General features: G+C 40.8%; 1 protein-coding gene across 1 annotated transcript in view; it reads right to left on the bottom strand.

Moving 5' to 3' along the window:
- SCAPER (S-phase cyclin A associated protein in the ER) overlaps positions 1 to 6495 on the bottom strand; it is a gene marked incomplete at its 3' end in the record, with an annotated part of 494945 nt that extends 488450 nt beyond the window's left edge. The window contains exon 1 of the mRNA XM_082835986.1: positions 6458 to 6495. The remainder of the gene's footprint in view (positions 1 to 6457) is intronic.
- Positions 6496 to 15487: the final 8992 nt, after the last annotated feature.

Genomic DNA, 15487 nt, shown 5'->3' with positions numbered 1-15487 from the left:
AATAAAGGCTACATACAACAAACCCACAGCTAACATACTGAACAGTGAAAAGTTGAAAACTTTTCATCTAAGAACAGGAACAAGACAAGAATGCCCACCTTCACCACTCTTATTCAACATGGTATTGGAAATCCTAGCCACAGCAATTAGGCAAGAAAAAGAAATAAAAGGCATCCAAAATGGAAAGGAAGAAGTAAAACTGTCACTATTTGTAGATGGCATGATACTATACATAGAAAACCCTGAAGACTCCACCAAAAACTGTTAAGACCAATAAATGAATTCAGTAAAGTTGCAGGATACAAAATCCAATACACAGAAATCTGTGGTATTTCTACACAATAATAAACTATCAGAAAGAGAAATTAAGAAAACATTCCCATTTATAACTGCATCAAAAAGAATAAAATACCTAGGAATAAATTTAACCAAGGAGATGAAAGACCTGTAAACTGAAAACTATATAAGACACTGGTGAAAGAAAATGAAAAAGACACAAATAAATGGAAAGATGCTCTATGCTCATGGATTGGAAGAATTAATATTGTTAAAATGTCCATATGACCCAATGTGATCTACAGATTCAATGCAATCCTATCAAAATTCAAATGGCAAAATTTACAGAACTAAAACAAACACTTCCAAAATTTGTATGGAACAACAAACAATCCTGAATAGCCAAAAAAATCCTGAGAAAGAAGAAGGCTAGAGGTATCATGCTCCCTGATTTCAAACTATACTACAAAGCTACAGCAATCAAAACAGTGTGGTACTGCCACAGAAACAGAGACATAGATCAGTGGAACAGAATTCACAGTCCAGAAATAAACCCACTAATATATGGATAATTAATTTACACCAAAGGAGCAAAGGATTGTCTCTTCAATAAATGGTGGTTGGAAAACTGGACAGTCACACACAAGAAAATGAAACTAGACCACCATCTTACACCATACACAAAAACTAACTCAAAACAGATTAAAGGCTTGAATGTAAGATCTGAAACCATAAAACTCTTGGAAGAAAACATAGGCAGTAACCTCACTGATCAGTCTTTAGATGTTTTTGTGGATCTGACTCCAAAGGCAAGGAAAACAAAAGCAAAAATAAACAAATGGGACTACATCAAACTGAAAAGTTTATGCACAGCAAAGGAAACCATCAATAAAACAAAAAGGCAACCTACCAAATGGGAGAAGATATTTGCAAATGATATATCTGATAAGGGGTTAATATGCAAAACATATAAAGAACTCACACAACTCAACAACAACAGAAAAAACTCAATTTAAAAATGGGCAAAGGATATGAATAGACATTTTTCCAGAAAAGAAATACAGATAGCCAACAGGCACATGAAAAAAAATGTCCAACATCACTAATTATCAAGGAAATGCAAATCAAAACCACAATGAGATATCCCCTCATGCCTGCTGGAATGGCCATTATCAAAAACAGCAAGAAATAACAAATGTTGGAGAGGATGCTGAGAAAAGAGAACTCTTATACACTATTGGTGGGACTGTAAATCGGTGCAGCCACTACGGAAAACACTATGGCGATTCCTCAAAAAATTAAGAATAAAACTATCATTTGACCCAGCTATTCCACCTCCAGGTATTTATTGGGAGAACAAGAAAACACTATTTTAAAAAGATACATGCACCTCTACGTTTACTGCAGCATTATTCACAATAGCCAAGGTAAGGAAACCACCTAAGTCTCCATCGATGGATGAGTGGATAAAGAAGATGTGATATATATATACAATGGAATATTATTCAGTAACAGGAAAGAATGAAATCCTACCATTCTCAACAACATGGATGGACCATGAAGGTATTATGATAGGTGAAATATGTTAGAAGGAGAAAGAGAAAAAACTGTATGATTTCATTCATATGTGGAATGAAAAAAAACCCAAACAAACAAACAAAATAAAACAATGACGAACTCACAGATACAGAGAACAAATTAGTAGTTACCAGAGGGGTAGGGGATTGGTGGGGGGTGGGGGGGAAGTGGACGAAGGAGGGGGCAACTACATGGTGATAGATGGTAACTATAATTGTGGTGGTGGTCACTTCATAGTGAATACAGATGGTAACTTATAATGCTGTACACCTGAAACTTATATTTTAAAAAAAGGAATAAGGTGCTGATACATGCTACAACATAGATGAACCTTGTAAATGTTACGTTATATGGAAAAAGTCAGACACAAAAATCCGCATACTGCATGATCCTATTTGCCAAAATAAGCAAATTCATAGAGAAAGAAAGTAGATTAGTAGTTACCTGGGGCAGAGGTAGGGAGTAGGATGGAAAAGTGGGGAGGGAAGTCAGGAATAGGGAATGAATGCTAATAGTTATGGGGCTTCATAGTGGGATACTGAAATGTTCTAAAATTGATTGTGGTGATGGTTGCACAATTCCATGAATACACTAAAAACCACTGAAGTGTACACTTTAATGATTGAATTTAATGGTATGTTAAATATCTCAATAAAGCTGTTTTCTAAAAATAGAACTTACAATTTCCAAAATTTCAATCAGTTACTAGTTTCATGACATTTGCCATAACTACCACCCATACCATCTACAAAACATTTTTCTATAAAAAGAACTACATTTCTACTTAAATTTTAAAAGAAAATTTATAACACTAACCTAAATGAAAAATCAGCTAATATAAAAAAATGGATATGGCAATATATTGGCAGTGCTACTCAAATTAAATTTGAGAACCCAGGCTATGGCAAAACAATGGCCACGTAGAAAATAGAGCACAAAAAAACAAAATAAGTCAGTAAACAGGGAATGAACACTAGGACTAACTGGCCTCAACGTTTCTGAACAAGCTGCTGCCTGTGATGAACTGAGGTCTCACTTGTCCTACCCTGCCCTGCAGTCCCAGAATGTAGAGACACCTGAGAGTCCTAGAGATAAAAATGTGAAGACTGGCTCAAGTGCCAGGAAAGGCTTCTCTCTTCTCTGAGTTCGGTCACCAGGCTCTGTAAAGGCAAGAATCAAATGGCAGGCCCCAAATAGTGAGAAACCTGCTAGTAGCACTACTCTAAAAATTATAGGCCCAATTAACTGAAGTCAGGACAGTACATCTATGAATTGTCTCGTGTTTGTCAATAAATTCTAGAAAAATCGGGATTTCAATCAGTTCCTCTCCAGTGTTCATAAAATCTATCACCCATGTTTTTGCTTTTTCTGAAATATAAGAAAATCTTAGTATTTACCTTTCTGAGACTGGTACTTAAACAATGCTGATGTCCACATACTCCAAAACTATCAGTAATTTTTCACACGTTTCCTAATGGAAAGTAAGTGTATTACAGTAAAATAAGTAGTATTTTGAAGAGCAACACAGACATTTTATAAGTCCAAGTTGTTTAATGAGGTTTTCAATTAGGATCACACCTATATTTACTACCATGAAAACATCAAGTAAAAGGCATTTATTTTCTCCCATGAACCTGGCATGCCTCTTTGAAAATATCAAAATTACTTCTCTTTCCAATAGTATATTAAAAGCTGGCTTGACACATACAGAAATCTTTACAAATGAAATATGATGTCTGAGATTTGCTTCAAAACAATGGGGAGTGATAGCTTTTACAGGACAAGACTGTCCGTGCATAGGTAACTGCTGAAATAAATTGGTATACAGAAATTAATTTTTCTATTCTCTCCATTTCACAAAATATATAATATTAAATATATAATAAACTGAGTGCTTTAAGAAGTTAGGGGACTTCCCTGGTGGCACAGTGGTTAAGAATCCACCTGCCAATGCAGGGGACACAGGTTCCAGCCCTGGTCCGGGAAGATTCCACATGCTGCGGAGGAACTAAGCCCGTGCACCACAACTACTGAGCCTGCACTCTAGAGCCCACGAGCCACAACTACTGAGCCCACGCGCCACAAGTACTGAAGCCCGGGCACCTAGAGCCCGTGCTCCGCAACAAGAGAAGCCAACGCAATGAGAGGCACCACAACGATGAGTAGCCTCCGCTCACTGCAACTAGAGAAAGCCCATGTACAGCAATGAAGACCCAATGAAGCCACAAATAAATAAATAAACATATATATTTTTTTAAGTTATCATTAAAAAGTAGTAATTATTTTAGCAAAGCTTCATGAAATCTTTAGTGTTTCATGTCACAGAGGGGAAAGTCTGCCTATAAATCATTTCATTCTAATATTTTTTTAAGGTTGTCTCCACCAATGGACTGTAGATCTTTTGCTTATATTCCTTAAGACTTACTGCCAAAGCCAAACACGTTTGTGGAAAAGGTTACCATCCCAGCATAAAACTGGAAACAGATTTCTATTAGTGACTTATTTTGTTATGCATGCCATCTGCCGTTTTCACTTCTACAATTTCAAAAATGCCAATTTCACAATGGATATTAGATTGCACCATTAAAGAAAATTCTATTTAACTTCCCACTAAATACCACCAACACTTTCTAAGTGTTTAAAGAATGTTCCTATGTGATTCCCAAAGAATTTTTGCTTCTCCTTTAAATTAGGTTGGGTTGTAGTTGGGTATGAAGGTGAAAGAAAAGACAGAATCTCAAGCCCCTTAATCTTATCCTTAAAACATTAAAGTGGTTAAATGAAGGAATTAATAAAGTCAATATCAAATCAACATTTTAGTGATTCTTAAATATCTATGAAGCTGTAAGGACAAATATTTTTGAAGTCTATGTTTAAAACACTAGATCCTTTGGAGACCAATCAACAAATTATTCATAACTGCATTCAAATAGCAACACTGATTATGCTTCTATGCATAATCCACCAGGTAGACTGACCTAAACCACCAGGGTTTAGAGAATTTTAGAGAATTTTAGAGAATAAAGAATGGCAGCTCAGTGGAGTGGAGAGAAAGAAGGAAAGGAGCATGCATCTGCTGAGTGCTTACTACGGGCCAGGAGCAGTTCTAAACACTTTACAGACACCTCATTTACTTGCTATCAACAAATTTATGAGGTGGATAATAACATCCATATTTTATACATGAGGAAACCAAGACTCAGAAAAATTAATCTGTCCAAGAACAAGTAGGAGAGCTGGGATTCAAACTCAGATCAGTTTGCCTTCAAGGCCATCATACCACACTCCCTCCCACAAAGACACCTTTCCAAATCATATTAAAAATTCTTTGATTAATTAAAATATTAATTCCTTAGTGGATATTATTCAGATCATTTCAACATGCAGCATAAATCAATCTGCACCACTACATTTTGAGGAAAAGTCATAGTTACCTGGAGGAAAAAAAAAATACAAGGGCCAGAGCATCAATATAAACCAGACAGGGACACTGGTCAGAATACCAACCTCAGGTCTGAAAACTTAATTCCAGATGAACCATTCACCAGTGGGTGATTTGGAGCAAGTAATGACCTCAGTTTCCCCACTGGTAAAATGGACATAACGCTTAACCCATCCTTCCACCTCGGATTGTTTATGAGAATGAAATTAATGTTGGTGAAATCAATATGTAAACTATAACAAACTATAATACACATAAGGAACTACTATCTACTCAGTAAGATGACTGTACTGAACAGCTATTTTCATGTTAGAATAACTTAGCACAAACAGAGTGAGGAATACAGTTCACAAACGACAGGAAGCTGCTCTCAGGCGGGCAGGCCCCACCTCAGCGAGAGCCACTTGACAGCAGCAGGTGCTGCTTGGAGGACCAGTTTTCTGCCTGCTTTCAAACTAATCCCGTCCCTCACTCCGTCCCTCACTGGTAGGGGAGGTTAGGCGGGAATAAAGTGCTGGGAAGAGAGCACTAAAACAGGCAGAAGGCTGGGTTCTACTACACCCAGGTGTCAGGCCCTGGCTAAACTCTTTACCCCTCCAGGCCTCAGTTTACGCATTTGTAAGATGGAGAGACCTTTCCCGCCCTACTTCCCGGGGAGAGCTAATATCCGAGTCACTGTGCAGGGAAAGCGTGGTAAACCCCGCTGAGAATGAGATGATGACGATCACCTGTCAAATGAAAGGCTGGGAGGGCGGTTCCTCCGCTAGCCCTTCGCAGTTTAGATATTCCAGAAACCTCGGACCGGGCCGCCCCTCTAAGGAGTAACGCAGCCCCCCTGTCCACCTCTCGGCCCGCGGGGTGCGCGCAGTCCCCTGTCGCTCACACCCCGAGCTGAGTCCACAGGGCAGGCCCAAAGCCTGCCCACCCCCGCCCCCAGGCCTCCTCAGAGGACCCCAGGGCCCTCCCGAGTAGCCGCGGCTCCCCTCCCCCAGCAGTGTTCCCTGCCCTTCTCCGCTCCCACTCCCAGGTGAGGGGAGGGGGTGAAAGGGCGTACCCCGCCGCCATTTTGTCCCCTTGGCCCCCGCTAAGCATTCCGCCGGCCCGCACCCCAGCCCAGGCCCGCCCAGCTCTGTGCAACGCGCGCCCCTCGCGGACACTCACCCCTGACCGCCCTGCGCAGTTCGGGGCGGCTCCGAGCGTCCCGCCGGGAAAGGGGCGGGGCGGGGGCGGGGCGGCTGCAGAGGGGCGGGGCGGCTGTCCGCTGCACCACGTGACTTCCAGCGGCAGCCGCGCCTCTCCCCGCTCCACTCTTCGGCAGTCCGCGCGCAAGCGCAGCCCGGTTCCCGCCTATGGGCCGCCGAAGCGGGAGGCAGGGCGTGGGCGTGCTTCGTGGCCCGGTCACGGCTGCTTGTAGGTGGCTGGCTGTTCCACCCCCCTAGGCTGTGCGATTGCACGCGCTTTTGGCCACACGGTTCTCTCTTTCGGAATCAGCCCCTTCCCCCTGCCTCCCTTATCACCAGTCTGTCCCATAGATAAAGGACCTAGAAGTACGCCTCAAAAATCTGTGACTGAAAGCGCTTCAGAAAAGCAGCAGCCCTAAGCTGAACACAGTTTATTCTCTGCCGCAAAGCTTTATTCAGCTTCTCTTGTGCGCCAGGCTTGAAAGTCTCAAAGTACAAAGACCTAACAATTTAACGGTGTTAAATTAGAGCTCTGAACAACGCAGACCATAATTGTCACATGAATATTCCCCCATCACTTTTCATACATCTGAGAAACTCTCTTTACCTTTCCCTCTCCTTTGCTTCCCACAATAAGCAGGAAGTTATGGAATCCAATGGAGTCTACTTCACAACTAGATTGTAAGTACTGTGAGGGCAGGAACCATATTGTTGGCTGTTCTGGCTCCTCTTCCCTCTTGCCTTCTTAGAAAACTTGCTCTTTCGTTCATTTATTTAACAAGTGTTTTTTGAGTACCTACTATATGTCAGATGCTATTCTAGATGCTTGGACTTAAGAAATAAACAAAAGAGATAAAAATCCGTGCCTTCCTGGAGCAAGGTAGAAACAGACAATAAATAGTGAGCATAATAAAGTTCCATGATAATGAGATGATAAGCACTACAGTAAACAAAATGAGTAGGATAAGGAGGCAACATAATGCGATTTCCTGAAAGGTGGTCAGGGCGTTATTCCTCTTATCAATTGTCCCCTTTCTCCTCTCCCTTTCATTTCCATAAGCATTTAAATAACCTCTCCCATCTTGAAATCTCCCACCCAACCCACCAAACCCCACTTCAACCTCTGCTTGCTTTCTTCTGTTTACAGATCTGCTGTTCACGGATACATCTCTCTGACTACCTACACAAGGACGTCTCCAATTCCTCAACTACTACTCATGTCTAGAAGCTCATGTTAGGGACTTCCCTGGTGGTCCAGTGGTTAAGAATCCGCCCACCAATGCAGGGGACACGGGTTCAATCCCTAGTCTGGGAGGATCCAACATGCCATGGAGCGACTAAGCCTGTGTGCCGCAACTACTGAGCCTATATGCTGCAACTATTGAAGCCCGTGCACCTAGAGCCCGTGCTCCACAACAAGAGAAGCCACCACAATGAGAAGCCTACTCACCACAACAAGGAGTAGTCCCCGCTCGCTGTAACTAGAGAAAGCCCCCATGCAGCAATGAAGACCCAGCGCAGCCAAATAAATAAATAAATAAATACTCATGTTACTGCCCTCCGGTTTCTGCCCCACCACATTATGAAAACCACTCTTCAAAGTCACTAGGGATCTCCCTACTGCAGATCCTATGGGCATTATCATCATGACCTAACTTAATTTCTCTGAGTCAGTTGACATTCCTTACATCTGGAAACACTCTTTCCTTGCCTTCCACTTTTACTCTCTTGATCTCACTTCTCCATCTCTAACCATTCCCTCTCCACCTCTTTTGAAGTCTCCTGTTATTTCTCTCACCCCTTAAATGTTGGTATCCCTCAGGGATAGGTGTAGGCCCTCTCTTTTCCAGCTGGACACACTCTCTCTGGTGATTGCTTCTTTTTAAATTCAGCTGGTATCTTTGTCCCCTATATTTCCCAATATATATCTCCAGCCGTGATTTCTGCTTTGAGCTCCAGAGCCACATGGTTAACTACCTGGTCATCTCCACTTGAACCTCTCAAAATCAAGAAGACAAAAACAAAAACCACTCATCTTCCTTATATACATATAAAACAGCTTGAGATATTTTATTTATTACACAGTTCACTCAAAGTGTTCAATGGTTTTTAGTACATTCACAGAGTTGTGCAACCGTCACTATAATCAATTTTAGGACATTTTCATCACCCCAAAAACGAACCCAATGCTCATTAAAAGTCACTTGCCCACTTCCTCTCAGCCATAAACAACCACTAATCTATTTTTTCCATATATAGATTTGCCTATTCTGGACATTCTATGCAAAAGGAATCATGCAATATGTGGTATTTTGTGACTGGCTTCTTTCACTTAGCATGTTTTTCAAGCTACAACCACATTATAACATGTATCAATACTTCAATCCTTTTACGGCTGAATAATATTCCATTGTATGGATATACCTCATATTATTTATCCATTCATCAGTTGATGGACATTTAGGTTACCTCCATTTGGGGGCTATTATGAATAATGCTGCTATGAACATTTGTGTACAAATTCTGTGTAGACATATGTTTTCATTTCTCTTCGATAAATACCTAGGAGTGGAACTGCTGGGTCATAGGTAACTCTATGTTTAACTTTTTGGAAAACTGCCAGACTATTTATAAAACCAGCTGTATCATTTTACATTCCCACCAGCAGTACACGAAGTTTCCAATTTCTTGATATCCTCTCCAACACTTGAATTGCCTGTCTTTTTTATTACAGCCAACCTAGTAGGTGTGAAGTGGTATTTCACTGTGATTGTGATTTGTATTTCCCTAATGACTAATGATGTTCAGCACCTTTTCATGTGCTTATTGGCCATTTGTGCACGTCTGTAGAGAAATGTCTATTCAAATCCTTTGCCTATGTTTAAATTGGGTTACCACTCATTATTTTTTGCACAAAATCTGTTCCTATTATTGTTCTGACAAATACTCTGGTGCCGCTCCATGAAATGCCCCTTCTTCAGCCCCACTGGTGGCAGGCTTGACCATGTGACTTGCTTTGGCCAATAAAATTTGAGAAGAAGGATCAACTCCAAGCAGAAGCTTTAAGCACCAGCTGGTGGGTTCACCATGTCTCCTTTTTGTATGCCACAAGACTAGCAATCTGTTTCAGAGAGAAGTTGTTCCATCAGCCTGGGTTCCAGAGTGAAGATGACATGGAACAGAACCACAGCTGATCCCCAAAGGACTTGTAGCATTTTTCTTTGTAAGCCACTCAGATGTGTGTGGACATTTGTTACTGCAGCACAACCTAGCCTGTGCTAAAGGATACACCTGTCCTATGTGCTGTGTGAGTGCCTCTACTATCCCTCCAGCCTCCTTGACATGGCCTACCAGGCCATGAAGATCAGGCCTGTTGACCTCTCCAGGCTCATTTCCAGGCCATTCCCTCAACCACCCTATACTCCAGACAAAATAAAATACGTTGAGACCCTGGAATTCACTTCTTCCTCTCTTTCTCTCCCCATCCTGGACCTTTGTCCAATTTGTTCCTTACTACTGGAATAACAGTAATATCTATCTTTCCCTGAGTATTTTCTATGTGCAAGACAATATTTATATATGGTCTCATTTTGTCTGACAGCAACCCTGAGAATTAGGTAATCTATCCCACTTTACAAATCAACAAAGTCCCTAGACTTACTTTTCCTAGAGCAAACAGCTAGAAAGGGGCAGAGACAGGATTTGAACCCAGGTCTGTTTGACTCCAAAGCTCCTCTTTGAATCACTATGCTATAAAAATAGATAGAGTTATTTATCTTTTATTGAGCATTTACCATGTGGCAGGCATTACACTGAAGCACTTTGCATGGACTAAATTTAACCCATGTAAAGAAATCACATACAATAAAAGTATAGAATTGTGGTATCCCATAGCAGTTAAGACTCTGACTTTGGGGTCAGATCATGTAATTGTGTGACCTTGAAAAAATTACTAAACTCTCTAAACTTCATTTTCCTCATCTGTAAAATGTAGCAGTAAGATGTACCTCAATGGGTTTTTGTGAGTATTAAATGAATCAATTTTTAGAAAGCACTTAGAATAGCTTAGTCTATAGTTAGAGCTCAAATTATATCAGCTATAATGTTTATTTTCTCATCTAGCCTCGCAACAAATAGATATGAGGTTGGTACTATTATGTAACTGTCCCCTTTCCTTCAGCTGCCCTGTCCTTTCCCACCTCTTGACTTCTGACACACTACTCCCTCCAGAATGCGCCTGCTCTTCTTTGCCACCTGGCAGACTCCCACTCACCTCTGGGACCTCAGATATCCTTTCCTGCACTGTTGCAGCAAGCTTGGTTGCTCTCCCCACTGGGCTTCCAAAGCACTTTGTTCAAAGTCTGATAGTTAGATCCCCTTGAAAACTAGGAACAAGAACCCAGTAAAAAGTACAGTTTACTGTAAGACTGGAATTGAAACGCAGAGGCCTTCGAAACCAGTCTCTCTTGCTTCTCTCAGGTGGATTCCCTGGCTTCTCTGCTTCTTTCTGTTTTTGGCAGTAGGAGAGGTGAAGCCAAGAGATTTCCCCTCGCTTGCTCTCCCTCAGGCACCATCTCCAATGGTTAATACATCTTCTCCATGGCTCCAGCTCCAACTGGGAACCTCTTGCCATGGCTCTAGATTCTGCCTGACAGCCTTGGCTTTGATGTTCTGATAACATCACATCTTTCCATTGTTCACCAGCAGATTAATTTGCTCACCTGTTTGATTTGAATGCTGTTATCACCTCCAACGAGTGGAAAATAAAATTCTAGTAATCCATGGCAGACAATTGTACTGTAATTGCTTGAATTAGTATCTGTGGTTGCTTGAAATAAAGTGCCAGATGAAGGTAAGGAAATTAGAAAATTCGAAGCTACTGTAATGATAATTACAAGGACTACAGAGTAGGCTGACAAGCATTAGACACAAGCATTAGGCAGCTTAGAGAACAAAAATGTTAAATTCAGGACGTTAAACTCTCAGCTCAAGGTGTGATCGGAGAACCAGAAAGCTTGTACAGTGTAGTAGAGAATCTCTTATTTCTTATGACTTAAGGACAGACCATGGCTGAGGATCAGAACAAATTTATTTGTCCAAGTTGCTAGAGTATAATGACATTGAACTCACAGCCTTTCTAAGTCACTGCCTTAAAGTTAGGACATCAGTTGGAAATTAGCGGGGCCCTGTGACTTAGGATGGGGACATTTGAGGTGACTTCCAACTAGCCCCCTAAATATCCCTGTGCCCCCTCTCCTTTATAAGGAAACTGACCTTTCCTTGTTTAAAGATTCTACATGCAGCAGTTGCCTTGCAAAGAGATATCTAGTCTCCCTTAAATCCTAGCCCCCCGCCCCATTACCTCCAAACCCAATTCTAAAGTTAAATCCAGGGACTTCCCTGGTGGTCCGGTGGTTAAGACTTTACCTTCCAATGCAGGGGGCATGGGTTCAATCCCTGGTCAGGGAGCTAAGATCCCACATGCCTCCCGGCCAAAAACCCAAAACAGAAGCAATATTGTAACAAATTCAATAAAGACTTTAAAAATGGTCCACATTTAAAAAAATCTTTAATAAAAAATAAATAAATAAAAAATAAACTTAAATCCAGGGACCCAGGAGAGAATTGTAAGGTATATTCCAGAAAATAAATAAATAAATAAACTCATACACCCAAACAATTACAGTGTCTTTTATATTTACATTATCAATAACCTGGAAAACTATACCCGAGTAGATTCTACGGGTATTATATGAGAAAAGATAGAATAAAATGATGAGTCAGGTTAAATTTAAACACAAGTATCCTTCTTCTTTTAATGTGCTAAACTGAGCCTTTCTAACAGCTTGCCTGATATGGTTGACTGAAACTAAGATTCAGTAGTGGCCTACATTCAATGAAGCTGAGATGCCAGAACTTCACTCACATAATGGGGAGAAAGAAAGGTAAAGAGTCTTGTACAAAAACGTCAAGCCACAGTGTCACATATGAAAGAGTCAAGGTGATGGGAATATTAGAGTGAATGTGTTATGTGTAACCTGCTCACCCTCCTCTTGACTATGCTTCCTGGAAGGGCACAGAGGGCACTAACGCACTGAGAAAACATTAGTGAGAGAAACATGGGCATCCTTGAAAGCCCTGCAATGCCCTTAGGGGTCTGTGGAGGTACCAGCTTGATGACAGGGTCTCTAGGGATGAAATAGATGGGTAACCTACTAAAGTATTACTTGATAAACACAACTGGGAAAACTAAAGTTCTAGCACACAGAAACCCAACTTGAGTAGCCACAAAAGGAAGTCATAGCCTCTCATTTAGTTCCCAGTTACGGCACATACCCAGGGCCCAGTGATTGAAGGAGAAACTGGGCTCTCTTGAGGAAGGACACTGCGACATTGTCACAACTGTATACCATAAATATTTCTCCAAGCCTTTCCCAAAAGGACCTGTGGCTATTAATAGAATGAGCATGCACTGAGGGAAGGGACATACCCAGACTTTGAAGGATTATTAGACACTGATCTGAATTTATGCTAATCCTTGGGGGTCCCCGGATAGATTGAGGGCTTTGGGTAATCAGATAATAAATTAAATTTATATCCAAGTCCATCACACAGCGGGTTCTGTAGACCCATGCTGAGGTAATTTCACCAGGTCCTAAATGTATACTTAGACGAGACATACTTGGCAACTGGCAGATCTCCTGCACTAGCTCCCTGAAACTTGCAGAGAGGACTATTTTGGTAGGCAGAGCCAAGTAGCCCCTGGAACTGCCCTTCCCTAACAAAATGGTAAGCCAATAGCAATACCACAGACCTGTGGGAACTGCAGGGATCGGTGCCACCATCTAAGATTTGATAGATGCAGAAGTGATGACTCTTTTCTCACCTCTGTTTAATTCCTGTGTTTGACAGTGGCAAAACTAGACAGTGATTGGGATTATTCAAGCTTCTACTCAGGAGATTTCTAACCCTTGTTAATAGATAAATATAAATACATGATTGTTCACAAATATATTCTTAGTACCTAGAATAGTGTTGAATGTGTGATAGGTGCCTCAATAAATATTTGTCAAATGAAAAAAAAAATGAGACAGTGTCTTCACTTGAAGCTTCTGATCCAGATATGGCATTTTTGCTGGGACAAATCAACATAATCCTGCCCACGTAGCATGCAGTTGTTGATCTGGCAAATCATTTTTCCCTCAAATCAATTAGCAAAGAAAATCAGAAGCAACAAATTTTCATATGTCAGGAACAGTGACTGACCGTTACAGTTTTACTTCAGGGTCATGTCAGCTCTCAAATTCTGTCACAGTATAGTCCACAAGGACCTTGATCATCTGAACATCCCATAAAACATCACTCTGATCCACTACATTGATAATATCGTGTTGATTAGCTTGGTGAACAGGAAGTAGCAAATATTCTTAGTAAGACATAAGAATTCCAGAGACAAAAAAATTCCATGAAGGGAATATTGCGATATCCCTGTATAGCAGTGGTTCTCAACCAGAGGCAATTTTGTCCCCTACTGAACATTTAGCAGGCAATATCTGGAGATGTTTTTGGTTGTCACAGCTGGAGGTAAGGGAGTTAGTGGCTATTGACATCTAGTGGGTAGAGGCCAAGTACACTGCTAAACAACTTGAAATGCACAGGACACCTCCCCACAACCAAGAATTATCAAGCCCAAAACGTCAAGATCAAGGTCAAGAATCTATTTAAAATTCACTTTTAAAAATTCAGGTTACAAAGTCTACAAATAACAAATGCTGGAGAGGGTGTGTAGAGAAGGGAACCCTCCTACACTGTTGGTGGGAACGTATGTTGGTGTAGCCATTATGGAAAACAGTAAGGAGGCTCCTCAAAAAAACTAAAAATAGAGTTGCCGTATGATCCAGCAATTCCACTCCTGGGCATACATCCAGACAAAACTATAATTCGAAATACATGCACCCCAATGTTCATAGCAGTACTATTTACAGTAGCCAAGACATGGAAGCAACCTAAGTGTCCATCAACAGATGAATGGATAAAGAAGATGTGGTGTATGTATATACAATGGAATATTATTCAGCCATAAAAAAGAATGAAATATTGCCATTTGCAGCAACATGGATGGACCTAGATATTATCATGCTAAGTGAAGTAAGTCAGGCAAAGAAAGATAAATATCATATGATATCACTTACATGTGGAATATAAAAAATAATACAAATGAATTTATTTACAAAACAGAAATACACCCACAGACATAGAAAATGAAACATGGTTACCAAAGGGGAAAGGGAGGGGTGCAGGATAAATTAGGAGCTTGAGATTAGCAGATACAAACTACCATATACAGATACAAACTACTTTGTAGATATACCATAAACAGCAAGGATTTACTGTATAGCACAGGAAACTATATACAATATCTTGTAATAACCTATAATGCAAAAGAACCCGAAAAATGTATATATATATACGCAACTGAATCACTTTGTTGTACACCTGAAACTAACACAATATTGTAAATCAACTATACTTCAATTAATTAATTAATTAATTTTTGAAAAGAGAGAAAGCTCTTAATAATCAGGGAGATGACCCATCCTGTGGATGTTGGTCAGCTTCATTATTCAGCCACTGAGTCCTTGTTCACTGGGCTTGTGTACTAGTAGCCATGGCAGCAGGCATAAGGGCTCAACAACATGGACTTCCCTCTCCAAGGCAGAAAGCTCAGACTGCCAAGAGCAGAAGCCAATATTGAACCCTTGCTATCGCACCATTCCTCAGGGCACTGGGGGCATGCCGATTATATTGGACCTCTTCCATCATAATGGGGCAGAAATTTGTTCTCACTGAAATAGATACTTCTTTCTTCTTTCCCTATCCAAAATGGTTCTGCCAGCAACACCATTTGTGGACTTATGGAATGTCCTGATTCCATGACTCATTATCATGATGTCCTATACAAGATTGCTTCTCACAAAGGATCTCATCTGAAAACAAGAGAAATTGTCTC

This window comes from Leucopleurus acutus (assembly GCF_964270905.1).
Source record: "Leucopleurus acutus genome assembly, chromosome: 1".
NCBI classification, from domain to species: Eukaryota; Metazoa; Chordata; class Mammalia; order Artiodactyla; family Delphinidae; genus Leucopleurus; species Leucopleurus acutus.
The sequence above is the reverse complement of the archived record's forward strand: the minus strand, read 5'-3'. Positions and strand labels throughout refer to the sequence as shown.